Below are 15,074 nucleotides of genomic sequence, written 5' to 3'. Positions count from 1 at the left end.
GAAATCTGTCGCGCACAGACACAGACGCTGGTGTAAAAAAAAGTTTTTATTTAAAAAAGAAATTGCCCCGAGTATCACTACAGTAATATTAGGCTACCTATCCCGAGTCGACATTTGCCCACACTTTATTTTTTATTTACTTTACACTTTATTTAGATTACACAGGCGAGGCGACCGCAACAGATAGGTCTCCTCCCATCCTTTTATTACTCTATGGTCTCCTCTCCTCCTGCCTGGGACCGAGGCTACTCCTGTGTGTGACTGCGCGCGAGTGGGGACCTTAGGAGGTGGAGACGTAACAGCAGCAGCAGTCAGTGTTAACACTTTAATTGCCCGGAACTATTTAATCCATTACATTCATGCGCCCAGTCGATTTATAAACACGGACGCCTTTTCCGGACGGACCGGCCGGAAGTTCATGATGTTGTGTAGCAGCTAACAATAGCGACAGCACTTTAGAATCGATCGACAACAACGGGAGACAAGAATAAATCTATCGAGACTAGCGACTGGACCGCGGAGCGCCGCCTAACACAGGATCTTTTTTCAGAAAAAGACGGGATGATTTAGATCGCGATTTATGAACGTTTTAAGATTTTCGTTTTCATCAGCTAAACAGAGGAGGGAGTTTTTTGATGACGCCTCACTCTTGCGCGTCACAGAGGAGAGCCCAGCAGGGCGCTCCTGGGCTAAACAGCCAGGCGATCTGTTCTCGTATCAATAAACTTCGTCTTTAGGACAATACTTCGTCCTGAGCGTCGGGCGTTACTAATAGAAAGGACAAAGAACTTCGTCCTGGGCGATTAATCTATTTAATGAAACCCCAAGAACCAGATAAGCTGGCGTTGCTTGGACCCGTGCGTTGATGGGACATTTAGATTTAAAAGGCGAACGGATGGAAGTGTGGATAAAAGCACGGCTGTGCGTAGCCCCATATGTGCCCTCTCCCTACGCTCATTCTGTAGCTCCGAGATGAGGTCACAGACAGAAACCCCTCCCACCCCGTTCAGAAACGGCGCATGTTTCCACAATTCCCCATTGCTTACCCTTTTCTTAACAATGCACCAAAACCTTGAAGTGACGTTCCGGGTTTACACTAATTTACCGTCAACAACGCCAAAGAAAATCCAACTTTAAACGGTTACACGAGCGTTACAGCGGTTGTTTAGCATGTTTTTCAAGGAAGTTGAAAAGCTTTAGCGCCTCCCCGGCGCCTCCCCTGGTCGAAAATGTCCAACTGACTTCAGTTCACTCGACATGCCCGCGCACACGCACCAATCCCTTGATAAACACGGAAGCGACTGACAAAATTCGCTTCGTAAAGGCTCGGTTCAAATCGCTAGTTGGATTTTCTTTGGCGTTGTTGACGGTAAATTAGTGTAAACCCGGAACGTCACTTCAAGGTTTTGGTGCATTGTTAAGAAAAGGGTAAGCAATGGGGAATTGTGGAAACATGCGCCGTTTCTGAACGGGGTGGGAGGGGTTTCTGTCTGTGACCTCATCTCGGAGCTACAGAATGAGCGTAGGGAGAGGGCACATATGGGGCTAGGCTGTGCGCAACAACAAGAGAGGGGGACTAACGTTAGCTAACCAGCTAACGTTGTTATCGCTACAGCACAACAAGCCTCCAGACAGTCCGGTGTGCTTGTGAATGAAACATGTGGAAGCTAACGTTAATCTCTAGCGGTCTAGCCCCATATGGAACCTCTCTGTAATTCTCCAATCTGTTAATACAGCTTTCTTCAAAAGGGGCTGCTGACGTTCGACAATCTGAGAAACTAGGAGTTCAAAAACACAAACCAACAAACTCGGGTGTGTGTGTGTGTCCCAATACATTATTTCCGTTTTCTCATGCCCCCCATGTAAAGCAATATTGAGTATTCATATAGCCTACCAGTCGTTCTCAACCTGTGGGTCCTCCCATGATTTGGGGGTGGGGGGACCCTAGATGACAGTGAAGTGACAATTTAAGGACTTGTAATACTTTTATAATACCTCAAAGGCTCTAAAAGAAAAAAATACCATTACTGCATCAAAAGTAATCAGCAAACCATGCTATAAAAACATTGGCCAGATTATTAAATGATAAAGAAAGAGGCAACAATTGTGAAAATAGCCTTTCTACAAGTTCACAACGAGCTTGTAGATTGGCTATTTTCACAATATTTATCTGTGGAACCATTCTGTTGCTTGTCTGGGTGGGGGGTCCCCAGTTCAAATATGATTACTTTGGGGGGTCACAGCCTGTAAAGGTTGAGAACCACTGATTAACTGAATATTCTAACTGAATATTCCTAAAATTGCTAGCCTACCACCTTGATATAAAATAAAAATGTTGTAACTTGCGTAACTTTATGTAACAAAAGCCATTTGGAAAAAAGAAAAAAATCCCACCTGTGTGAAGTTAGGGGCGCTCACTTAGCATTATCTAACGTTTGGATAGTTGGTGTCATGACGTAATGTTTGCTCAGTAGTTGCTGATGTCTGCTCAGGAGGTTTGAGTGTTTGCTCAGACCGAAAAAAGATTAGAGGGGACATTGCACCCAATGTGGGGCTGGCTAAATCCGGCCCTGTTGTACATTAACTTTCCACTGGGTGTCGACCGCACGGCCGCCGCTGGTTCGTCGAGTTTGTGTCTTTTTGGGGCATAAAGGGAGGCTGTGGGACGCCGACACGCTCACTGTCTGTTCCAGAATGAAGCTCTGCTCTGCTGTTCTGCTGTTGCTCTTCTGTCTGTCTGAGGCTCACCATGAGGCTCAGACTGGACCAGCTGGTACCCTGGTGGTACAACAACCTGACCATAAGGCTCAGACTGGACCAGCTGGTTCCCTGGTACAACAACCTGACCTTCTTTGGGCCGAGCTAAGAGAGCTCAGGGACATGGTGGTAGAGCAGAGAGTCCAGTTGAAGAACAACGATGCCAGGATGTCAGCCAGCGAGGAAGACTCCAAGGACCTCCGAGACGAGGTCCTCCGTCTGGGGGCCACCGTGGTCCAGCAGAAAGAGAAGCTCAGCTACACAGAGGCCAGGTACGGGAATTAGGGATTTATTTTTAAATATAATTTAGGTAAATTTATCTAAATGTCATTCTGTTTCAAGTATAGCATGCATGACGGGTCCAACTATAGGGCTGTTTCCATGATTCAGAATCCATTACAAGCATTTGTTTTTTGTAATTTTGTGAATTGATTCAGAGTCATGCAATGCTACTTAAACAGGGTGAAATTGTGTACATTTTGCCTGCATAGTGGTCGGTAATGGTATATATTATATTATATATACATAGTGGTTGGTAATGGTATATATTATATTATATATACATAGTGGTCGGTAATGGTATATATTAATGGTATATATGCTTCCAGCAGCTGTCACAAAGTTTCCAGAGGGAGTTTGCTTGGATCAGATTGATATGTCTGAGCTGGTTAATAATTATTGATAACGACCACCTTATCGATCAGGCTTATCGAGCAGGGTTCTTATCGAGCCCACTGTCCAGCATTTTCTATTATCTTGTGGCATGACGGCTGACGCGAGACAAGACATTCTGAACAGAACCGGTATCTTTTACTAGAGCCTTCAAATACAGTACTGTTCTAACAAACGGAAGGCAAGTGACCTTTTTTCTTTACCAATGCAATAATATTAAAGAAACTGTTAACTGGTTAATATGGGAACGGACACTTTAAAAGTGTCATTGTTTTTCCCCGGGCAGCGTTGGATGGAATTTGTATCAATACACTTTCAGACCCACATGTTTGTGCCAGCGTGGATGATTACATTTATGTATAGACCAATTATTTGTTTACAAACATTGGGACTGGGCACACGGGTGACTGTTTCATGTAATCAATTCCCAACAGATCTCCAAACCTGTTGTTTTGGGGAGTGCTGGTTTCAGTCCATGATTCAACCTCTTGTGAGTTGGCTAGTGAGATGCACCCTAGGAGACATTTATACTTCAAAGCCCAACAGTGTTGCGCACAGAGAACAGCTGATCTACAAGCTCACATCGCATCGCAGATGCGACTGTTGTGAGCTTAGAGGTCTGCGTGCGCGACACCATCGCGGGCCGAAGCATAAATTATACTTGATGGGCTGCAGGTGCGCGTGCAGCCGTGCACAAACAGGCTCTGCTGCCGTGATCATGAGCGCACCTCCCGTTCTTATGACAGCGACTGGAGGTGTGGTTTTGAGGACAACTGTTTTGAATTGCTATTATTGTTCAAACACAACAGAAACCAAGGACTATATATTTCAAGGGCGAGAGATCACAATAAAAATCCTAATCATTCTTCCTCCACACTGGGATAAAAACAGCATCTGAAAGTTTTTTACACGTGAGTGCAGTTAGAACTTTTCCATTGCATCTTATGAGAGGTGGTGTTCTTCTGCTGCCTTTGTGCGCGCGCATGCTGTTTCTTATCAGTGTGACGTCGTCTGATAAGACGTGTCTTGGTTGTTTAAACATGACGTCATGGGCCGCTACGCTCAATAACAGGCTTGATAAGCCCAAAGCTTATTGATACCGGGTACTGGATACCCACATGGAAAGAAAATATATGTACATATATTTCTTTTATATATGCCACATATATGTACCAGCACATATGCACATATCTGAAATTGGACCCCTACATATGTCTCTCAACATATATGTACAATATATATATTTCAATATATGTTATATGACACATTATATATGCACATATATGAACCTGAATATGGCATATATGCAAGATATATGTTGCATATATGTGGCATATATTGGCATATATGTTCATATATTTCCTTTCCATGTGGGATAAACCCAAAGCTTATTGATACCGGGTACTGGATAAACCCAAAGCTTATTGATAACGGGTACTGGATAAACCCAAAGCTTATTGATAACGGGTACTCGATAAGCTTGTTATCTGGCTTATATGCTTTTTCAGATCGTGATACAGTGAATGATATAGATATAGTATATATGGTGATACAGTGAATGATATAGCTATAGTCAGTGGTGTACAATTACTTTGTTACTGTACTTAAGTACACGTTTTGAGAATTTGTACTTTTATTTACTATTTCTATTTTTCTGTACTTTTACTTTTACTTTGTTACATTTACAAGTAAACAAATCGTACTTTTAATCCGCTACATTAAAATTGGACACCTTTCGTTACTCGCTACACATAGTTCCGCGCAAAATTTGCGAAATATGCGGGGCTCGCTTGATTTCACAATCCCCGCATTTCCCGCATAAAGTTTATAAAGTCATCGCCTCACTCATTCGTTCACATTCACACAGAGAAGCGTGGTGGTGCGGTGCGGTGCGGGACAGAAGCGCCCGTGTCTGTCTCTCTCTCTCTCTCTCTCTCTCTCTCTCTCTCTCTGCGAGAGATGCGTGAGAGAGAGTGAAGGGGGGGGGGGATTGCGTTAGCAACAAGCTTCACTCAGAGTCACAGCATGCAAAAATAATCGGTAGATCTGCTACCGTCTGGGGGCTGAGAGAGAGAGAGTCAATGGTTTTACTAACCTTAACACTTTGATTGCTACAAGATCTCGGCAGGCCTATTTGGATGTTGCTACCGTTTAACATTGCACAAAGGCCTTGTTCGGGGGCCCACAGCAAAATGTTCTCTTATAGCGAGAATCACACGCATACATCAAAAGAAAGCTGAACATGTCCACTTCAATTAAAAAAATACATTTTGATTTTACCATGTTCCATTCTGGAGATATTGACCTTTTTGCAACACCTGCATTTGCCTGGAAGTGGTTATCTTGAACAGCGAGCAGAGTTATGGATGGTTTAAAGTCAGAGACATTGACAGGCAGATATAAAATTGAACCCAATAAATATCCTATACATCCTATACACCGAATGAAAGCCCTGAATGTGTACTTTTACGAGGAAAACAGTAAACATTGATCCCATCTACAGTTAGACAGTAATTGGTTATTGAATGCAGCTTGTGCCCACCAGATAACTTCAGAGAAGACATGGACGTGAACTCCTCAATATTCACAAAATAAGGCCTATAGCGACATATAAATACTATATACCGTATGAAACCGAAGACTCTCTGCTTTCATAAGAAAAAAACTTCTACTGTAGTAATAATAAAAATCACACCCATGTGAAGTGAGTGGTGCAACTCTGTCCCATATTCTGTTCTCTGCTTATTCAATACAGCTCGCTATATACGGACTGAGGCAGAAAGTCATGTAAACCTTTTATTTACAGTTTGGTCTGTAAACTTCTACTGTAATAATAAAAATCACACCCCTGTGAAGTGAGCGTTGCAACTGTTCTGTACTTATTCACTACAGCTCGCTATATACGGACTGAGACAGAAAGTCATGTAAACCTTTTATTTACAGTTTGGTCTGTAAACTTCTACTGTAATAATAAAAATCACACCCCTGTGAAGTGAGCGGTGCAACTGTTCTTTATAGTTCAGCGGTGCAACTGTAGAGAACAGTTGCACCGCTCACTTCACAGGGGTGTGATTTTTATTATTACAGTAGAAGTTTACAGACCAAACTGTAAATAAAAGGTTTACATGACTTTCTGTTTCATACGGTATATAGTATTTATATGTCGCTATAGGCCTTATTTTGTGAATATTGAGTTCGGGTCCATGTCTTCTCTGCAGTTATATCTGGTGGGCGCAATGTGCATCCACCCAGTATCCAATTTATGACAAACTGTACATGGGATCAATGTTTACTCTTTTCCTCGTAAAAGTACACATTCAGGGCTTTCATTCGGTGTATAGGATGTATAGCATATTTATTGTGTTTATTGTTATATCTGCCTGTCAATGTCTGACTATAAACCTTCATAACTATGCTTTCTTTTTGATGATGATTGCCGCCTCGCCTAATCTATCTCACTGCTTTCATTGTTTTGATCGCAGTAACATTGGAGGGGGGGGGGTCATGGGCACATTGGGCAGCAAAAGTCTTGATCCGTACGGCTATAAAAAGTCCCATTCCACCGTTCGGTTCAGAACTATAGTATAATGGTGAGACGCGTTGATATCAGCTGATTTTGTTTTTCAAGCTAGTGTAGGGAACATGCCTGGGCATGCTAGCCTGGCACGGCCAGACTCATAGCGAGGGTTCACTGATGTTTCCTCCGGGGAAGAATCTTCAGTGAATCCCCGCTATGAGGCTGGCCAAGCCAGGCTATGGGCATGCAGCTTTGGGGCGATGGAGAAAAAAAGCGTCACCCGGCTGTGATGTCGACGAGAAGGAAAAAATGACTTCCACAGATGACAACACCACGGTTTAGGTCGCGGAAAAGTTCGTTATACATTACACCCGGGTCGATTACGTCCCCGACGCGTTCATTGCGGTCTTATCACTACAATTATAATGAATAAAAAAGCGTTACAATCACACGTCCGAGCGATCTCCGATTATGACGGCTCTGCATGGCGATACGTGATCCACCAACGGAACACTGTCTTGTCGTGGCGGCCCCTCGATACTGTGGTTAGTTCGTAGTATTGTAGGCTCGGGGATCGTTTGGTCGCTACAGTATGAAGAAGGAAACATGCATCTGTCCATGTGTGTTGCAGACGTTATGCATTGCAATGCCGATCTGGTGCATATGTGTTTAGGCAGCGTTCCGTTCAGCGTTCATCATGTTGTTTTTTTCCGAGAGACAGAGGAGAGCATGTACCCCCTCGCAAGATCCTCCTCCTGGAGAAACAGGAGGGGAGGGGGGAATCAAATGTCCGAGGTGGAAAGCCTGGTGAGGCGAGGTTAGGTGAAATTTGATTATTTTCACACACCGACTAGATCGGCATGGGCGCATCCATTACACTGGCTTCTACACGTAAAGCGGCCCGCCCTCCTGTTTTCAGGAGGGGAGGGTTTTTTTTTTTTTTTTTTTTTTTTTCTGATCACGTGAGCGGGACTAAGCAGCAATGATAGGGGGGTGGTTCTTCATTGTCCGGGTGGGTAAAAAGATGAATGAAAGTATGCTATAAAAAAGTGATTAAAACGTATGGATACGTGGTTCGCACCGGACGTTTGATTAATTGATAACGTATTGATACGCGATTAGCGTTGGCTGTGTTAATAAGTCTTTAAAAAACAAGAATTAATTCATTATGAATAATAACCAGCAGCTTCCGTATCTATGTGTGTTTAATATAAGGGGGGTCCCCGCGGAGGTCGGTGCAGTGTTCCGTGGCAATGTTCCCTCTAATTTGTTTTGGGTCTGAGTAAACACTCAAACCTCCTGAGCAGACATCAGCAACTGCTGAGCAAACATACATCACCTTGACACCAACTAGCCAAACATGAGAGAATGCCAAGTGAGCGCCCCACACTTCACACAGGTGTGATTTTTTTTTTTTTGTCAAATGGATTTTGGGAGTGAATCAATGAATAGTTACATAAGGCTATGCAATACAAGTTCCCCTTTTTTTGTTAATATCAAGGTGGTAGGCTATCAATTTTAGGAGCCTTTTCAGGCTGTGACCCGCCAAAGTAATCATATTTGAACTGGGGACCCCCCACCCAGACAAGCAACAGAATGGTTCCACAGATAAATGTTGTGTATAGCAGATGTCCAAGGTCGTTGTGAACTTGTAGATTGGCTATTTGCACAATTGTTGCCTCCGTCTTATATAATAATAGGGCTATCAATCGATTAAAATATTTAATCGTGATTAATCGCATGATTGTCCATAGTTACTTGCGATTATTCTCAAATTAATCACATATTTTGTATCCGTTCTAAATATACCTTAAATCTGTGGTTGTCAAGATTTTTCATATCAAGGCCCATTATTTATTCTGCATTTGAGCCACGGACCACCATTTGATGACATTTAGCCTTCCAGACCCAAACTAAAGAACTGTATTGATGTTGGTACCATTAGGAGACATAACAGGCCAATGTCAAAATAACATGTTTTCTACATTCTCATTGTGTAGACTTCTTGTAAATAACATAAGTAATGCAGATGTTTAACAATATTATTCAACTCTTGAGAGTGTGAAATTGAACCAAATGGACCCACTTGGTTTAATTTTACACTCTCAAGAGTTAAAGATCTATAAGGGTTCATTTGGTTACCAACTCTCCATCATTTAGCTGAGGACCCCCTGAAGGACCACTGGTGGTCCCCAGACCACAGGTTCAGAACCACTGCTTTAGTACTTTTGAAGTTTTAAATATTCTTATCAACATGGGAGAATGCTTGGTTTATTGCAAATGCCGTGTGTGTGTGTGTGTGTGTGTGTGTGTGTGTGTGTGTGTGTGTGTGTGTGTGTGTGTGTGTGTGTGTGTGTGTGTGTGTGTGTGTGTGTGTGTGTGTGTGTGTGTGTGTGTGTGTGTGTGTGTGTGTGTGTGTGTGTGTGTGTGCACTCCCAGACGAGAGCCCTCCGCCTGTCTCTCTGTCCTAAAAGCACGCACACACACAGTCAGGCTGTCAACATTAGCTTTAGCAGGCATTAGCATGGTCTGTGTAGCATCAGCTTTCAAAAGTAACTGCTGTTTGTCAGCCGAAACTGTTCAGTTCAGGCTGCATGAACAGCGCTCGAGCGCTCGTTTTCTGCCCCCTCAATGTCGTAACTGTTCTATTAGTTGGCTCTGGGACTGGTTGAAACCACTGCGATCATGGCTAACGGCTGTGAAGGTGCGTCACAGTGCGTGGCAGGCAAAATGGCCAATGCAAACTGTCTAATCGTAATAGGCCTACTTAGGCACGTATATTTTATATACAGAGATTTAGTAGGAATAAGCAAAAGCGTGATGCGGCAATTCCTCCTCCTCCAGTCCGCTGTGTCTCCTGCATGAGTAGTCGAGACTCGAGATCACACTTTGTGGAGTGGGCGGTGGCTTCCAGGCGTGCGTGCGTGCGTGTGTGTGTGCGTTAGAGACTGACATTTTGTCGGGACTCCCGCGGGACGCGGGATTCCCGCGGGATGGGATTAATATTTTTAATTATCCCGTGATCGGGACGGGACGGGAATGAAAGTTAACGGGAGTGTGCAGGAGCGTGAATGACGTTGGTCGTGCTGCCAAGTTCCAACCAAAAGAACAGAAGCACCCATTTTTGTTGTAGTCATCTTTATGTGAGCCAACACTCTTTTGACTTGCTGACACAGGTCAAAAGAACTACATAGTTACCCATAATCCAGCAGTGCTAGTGCTGCCTTCCACAACACAAAAAACTCCTCCATGCAATCCAGTCGGGCTGGACGTCTTTTACAGTTTTATATGAAGACATCGCAATGCGGCCGTGTATGATTCTGCATCGCGCCGGTGCCGTGATTTAATCGATTATTTATAGCCAGATCATCCTGATGCATTTGTTTCCCCTGGCAGTGGCAACGTGGGAACTTTCAATTGTGATGCTACGTTAGCTACATGCTAACGCTGTTACTGTTAGCTAGCTCCCTGAACAGCTGTCTGAGCGAATGTTCAATACATCGTCTCCCTTCTTTCTCCCAACCGAGTCCCATACACCAGTGGTTCCCAAACATGTTCGTGTCAAGGACCCCTAAATCGACATTTATTAGCCCGCGGACCCCCATTTGAAAAGATGCCAGGGGCGGGGACCCCCATAAGAGAAGATTTCTATTACGGTTCTAGCTGTGATTCTCAACCATTTTAATTTCAAGGACCCCCAGTTTGACATGCATTAGTCTACGGACCCCCATTTAATGGCATTTTTATTGCTGGTACCCCCAAATTATATTGTAAAATCAATCAAGTTAATTTGAGCGTACAAATGGAACAACATTTGGTTCCAATCTATCCTGACGCAAATGGGCGTGGCCTATATAGGGAGATGCGTCTCCCTATATGCGTCGACGGGAGATGCGTCGTGAATCGTGAGCAAGCACACGATTCACGATTTTTCCGGTCAATTTGACATATGGCTCCAGTGCGTACAGTCAAAACTGTGGGAGGAGTAGTCTGGTTGCCCTTAACCACACTAATAAGCATTTTATTTTGCTTCCTTTAACTTTCCCTAACTAAGGGTGGCAGCCAGCGAGGGAGAAGTCCAGGAGCAGAGGAGCTTAGTGAGAGGTAAGGATCTGGTCTACATGGAGCTTAGTGAGAGGTAAGGGGGGTCTACATGGAGCTTAGTGAGAGGTAAGGGGGGTCTACATGGAGCTTAGTGAGAGGTAAGGGTGGTCTACATGGAGCTTAGTGAGAGGTAAGGATGGTCTACATGGAGCTTAGTGAGAGGTAAGGGTGGTCTACATGGAGCTTAGTGAGAGGTAAGGATGGTCTACATGGAGCTTAGTGAGAGGTAAGGATGGTCTACATGGAGCTTAGTGAGAGGTAAGGATGGTCTACATGGAGCTTAGTGAGAGGTAAGGATGATGAGAGGTAAGGATCTGGTCTACATGGAGCTTAGTGAGAGGTAAGGATGGTGAGAGGTAAGGGTGGTCTACATGGAGCTTAGTGAGAGGTAAGGATGATGAGAGGTAAGGATCTGGTCTACATGGAGCTTAGTGAGAGGTAAGGATGGTGAGAGGTAAGGGTGGTCTACATGGAGCTTAGTGAGAGGTAAGGATGGTCTACATGGAGCTTAGTGAGAGGTAAGGATGGTCTACATGGAGCTTAGTGAGAGGTAAGGATGGTCTACATGGAGCTTTGTAGATCTGGTAACGGTACTGTACAGGCTGAAATGTTTCATAATAATAATACTAATATAATAATAATGTAACACACTTTACATTTGAAGCAAATCAAAGTGCTACATCAAGAGGGAAAGATAAAACACAGAAATATTTAAAAGGACTAAGATAATAGTACGAATACAAACAATTAATGCATTCCGATCAGTGTTCACCTATACCAGCTAAAAGGTTTTAAAAGCAGACTATAAGTCCATAAATGTCTTGTTAAAAATGAAGGTCTTTTAGTCCACGGACTGTGGTGCCCTCAGGTGGTCGGGGGAGGGCATTCCACAGCCGAGGAGCAGCTGAGCAGAAGGCTCCGCCGCCCGTTCATTTAGTATTCTCAACATACATTTATTTCTCTGTGATATTGTTTTCAGAAATGGCTGCCAAAGTGAGTGAGAGTGAGTCCCAGGTTGCAGAGTTCCAGACCAGGCTGAAGACTACAGAGACCATACTGGAGGCCACCGAGGTCAACGTTGAAGACCAACATAGCAGACTGGATGCCACAGAGACCAGACTGGGTGCCACAGAGACCAGACTGGGTGCCACAGAGACCAGACTGGGTGCTACAGAGACCAGACTGGGTGCCACAGAGGTCCAGGTTGAAGTCTTGGAGAAACAAAGTGAAGGTAATTTGAACCTGTTGATGTTCAGGGGGGGTCTAGCGCCCCTCAAAAAAGAAAAGAAAAAAAAGCGGTGGTGTAAAACCATAATCGCAATCTTTAAATTCACCCGAAACATTTTGTAAGCGTGAAACATCAACGCTTTCGTTCTGGGCCCAGGGACGTCGCTGATTTGGTTGCCCAACTTGCCCTACACATAATGTTTGTGCTGCCACGCTCGGATGTGTTGCCCTACACATAATGTTTGTGCTGCCACGCTCGGATGTGTTGCCCTACACATAGTTCGTCTTGTGCGTGTGTGTAGCGACGGCGCTGTATGGGCCGTGAATGAAGCTTGTTTTGACAAGATGACTTTAACATTTAGCTGCTGGAGGAATGAATGCAGACGACAAGATGACTTTTAACTTCCGCTTATTTCCTGCATGTTTACTCGTCGCCTAGCATCTATCTTAATCAACAGAAATAAACAAATTACGTTTATCCTATCCTGTGCCTTGATTAAGTCCATGATTAAGTTACACCCGCCTTCTAATGAGAGCGCAAAATCTGTCTTGGAAGAGCCAGTCATCGACTGATCTAATATACGGCAACCTTCCCGTGTTTCTTCACTAGTCCACCCATCGACTAATCTAATATACGGCAACCTTCCCCGTGTTTCTTCACTAGTCCGATCCAGAACAACACCGTTTGCCGGCCACTGCTACAGAGCTGACAATGAGGTTATATCTTCCCTTCTTCTCTGGAGTCCTGCCTCAAAGCAGACCAGAGGTAGAAAACTGTCGTTCCCTGATGTCATCGCTAGGGACACAGGCATCAGTAAGCAGGAACTGGGGATGGCAATGAAGGACCGGGAAGTCTGGCGTGATATTGTGAAATCCACGATCTCGACCACGGTCGAAAAATGATGATGATGAAGTCAATGCACAACAGGTGCGCAGCCACACCCAGCTCTGAGTCCAGTTCTAGTTTGACTCAGGCCAGGTGTGACTGGCAGCGGTGGCCGAACGGATAGCGGAGCGGTCTTGATACCGGAAGGTCGCCAGTTCGAATCAGTGGTCCGGCACGTTAAAATTACCACCGCTGAAGTGCCCTTGAACCACTACGATGAAATGTGTTCTATGAGCAGGGCCTGGCTGGAAACAAGTTCTTGAGCTTAGCCCAGATACCCTGGGTAAATATAGTAATCATTTCATTTAATTTACTTCTTAAATCACTCATCCTCCATCTCACAGACGTATTTATTGGTCAGTGGCACAGAATGAGTTAACATACATCTATCTCTCTGTGATATTGTTTTCAGTAATGGCTGCCAAAGTGAGTGAGAGTGAGTCCCAGGTTGCAGAGTTCCAGACCAGGCTGAACGCTACAGAGGTCCAGGTTGCAGAGTTCCAGACCAGACTGGATGCTACAGAGGTCCAGGTTGCAGACTTGGAGAAAGAAAGTGAAGGTAATTAATTTGGGGGCAGCAGTGACTCAGTGGTAGAGTGGCCGGTAGAACAGCTGGATGGTTCCCGGTTCAATCCCTGTGGGCTCCTCCAGAGTTAGTGTCGAAGTGTCCTTGAGCAAGAAATTGCTCCCGATGTGCAGGTTGGTGCCTTGCATGGTTTCATCCTCCATCGAGGAGGAAACCTCGATGTGTGTGTGTGCGTGTGCGTGTGTGTGCGTGTGCGTGTGCGATGGAGGGCTTGTCTGAGTGTTCATTCATCCAGATGAGCTCAGAGAATAGATCATGTAATTTACTGTATTCATCATACAGTCCAGCACATTAAACTACATCTAATAATTGTGATTAATTATGTAACAACTATTATCAATAATTGAATTGATTAATGGTAAACTTGTGTTGATTTCAGCTCATGCTGCTCAGCTGTCCACCGTAGCAACACACCTGACTGCTACTGACAACCAAGTACAGGATCTGAGGAGTGAGTCTATTTATTATACATTATGTTCTAATGATCTGAGGAGTGAGTCTATTTATTATACATTATGTTATAATGATCTGAGGAGTGAGTCTATTTATTATACATTATGTTATAATGATCTGAGGAGTGAGTTTATTTATTTAATATGTTATAATGAACTGAGGAGTGAGTTTATTTATTTAATATGTTATAATGAACTGAGGTGTGAGTCTATTTATTTAATATGTTATAATGAACTGAGGAGTGAGTTTATTTATTTAATATGTTATAATGAACTGAGGAGTGAGTTTATTTATTTAATATGTTATAATGAACTGAGGAGTGAGTCTATTTATTTAATATGTTATAATGAACTGAGGAGTGAGTTTATTTATTTAATATGATATAATGAACTGAGGAGTGAGTTTATTTATTTAATATGTTATAATGATCTGAGGAGTGAGTATTTATTTAATATGTTATAATGATCTGAGGAGTGAGTATTTATTAAACATTGTTATAACTGAGTAGCAGGTGTTAAGGTTACACTTTAGGCATTTATCATTATCTTAATCCAGAGAGATTTACAGTAAGCAACAACAACACATGGTAATAATACATCAAATACACGTAAATAGTCATGAAGAATCACAGGTAAGCTGAGACCCTAACAGTGGAATATAATGTAACTATGCATATACACTATAGAGTACTATGTCTACATTAAATATAATGTAACTATGCGTATACACTATAGAGTACCTGTTATTTACAGCTATAGGTAGAGTAGTGGGGCGAGGTGGAAAAGGGGCGACCGTACCTGTTATTTACAGCTAGGTAGAGTAGTGGGGCGAGGTGGAAAAGGGGCGACCGTACCTGTTATTTACAGCTATAG

At 43.5% G+C, this 15,074-nt stretch overlaps 1 long non-coding RNA gene across 1 annotated transcript; it reads left to right on the top strand.

The window, feature by feature from the left end:
• Positions 1-12,182: 12,182 nt before the first annotated feature.
• On the top strand, positions 12,183-14,200 carry LOC306941940. Its single transcript, XR_013792218.1, has 3 exons — positions 12,183-12,281; positions 13,576-13,722; positions 14,129-14,200. It is a non-coding gene; the product is annotated as an uncharacterized lncRNA (long non-coding RNA).
• The last annotated feature ends 874 nt before the right edge of the window (positions 14,201-15,074 follow it).

Source organism: Electrona antarctica, assembly GCF_951216825.1.
Source record: "Electrona antarctica genome assembly, chromosome: 18".
Lineage (NCBI taxonomy): Eukaryota > Metazoa > Chordata > Actinopteri > Myctophiformes > Myctophidae > Electrona > Electrona antarctica.
The sequence above is the reverse complement of the archived record's forward strand: the minus strand, read 5'-3'. Positions and strand labels throughout refer to the sequence as shown.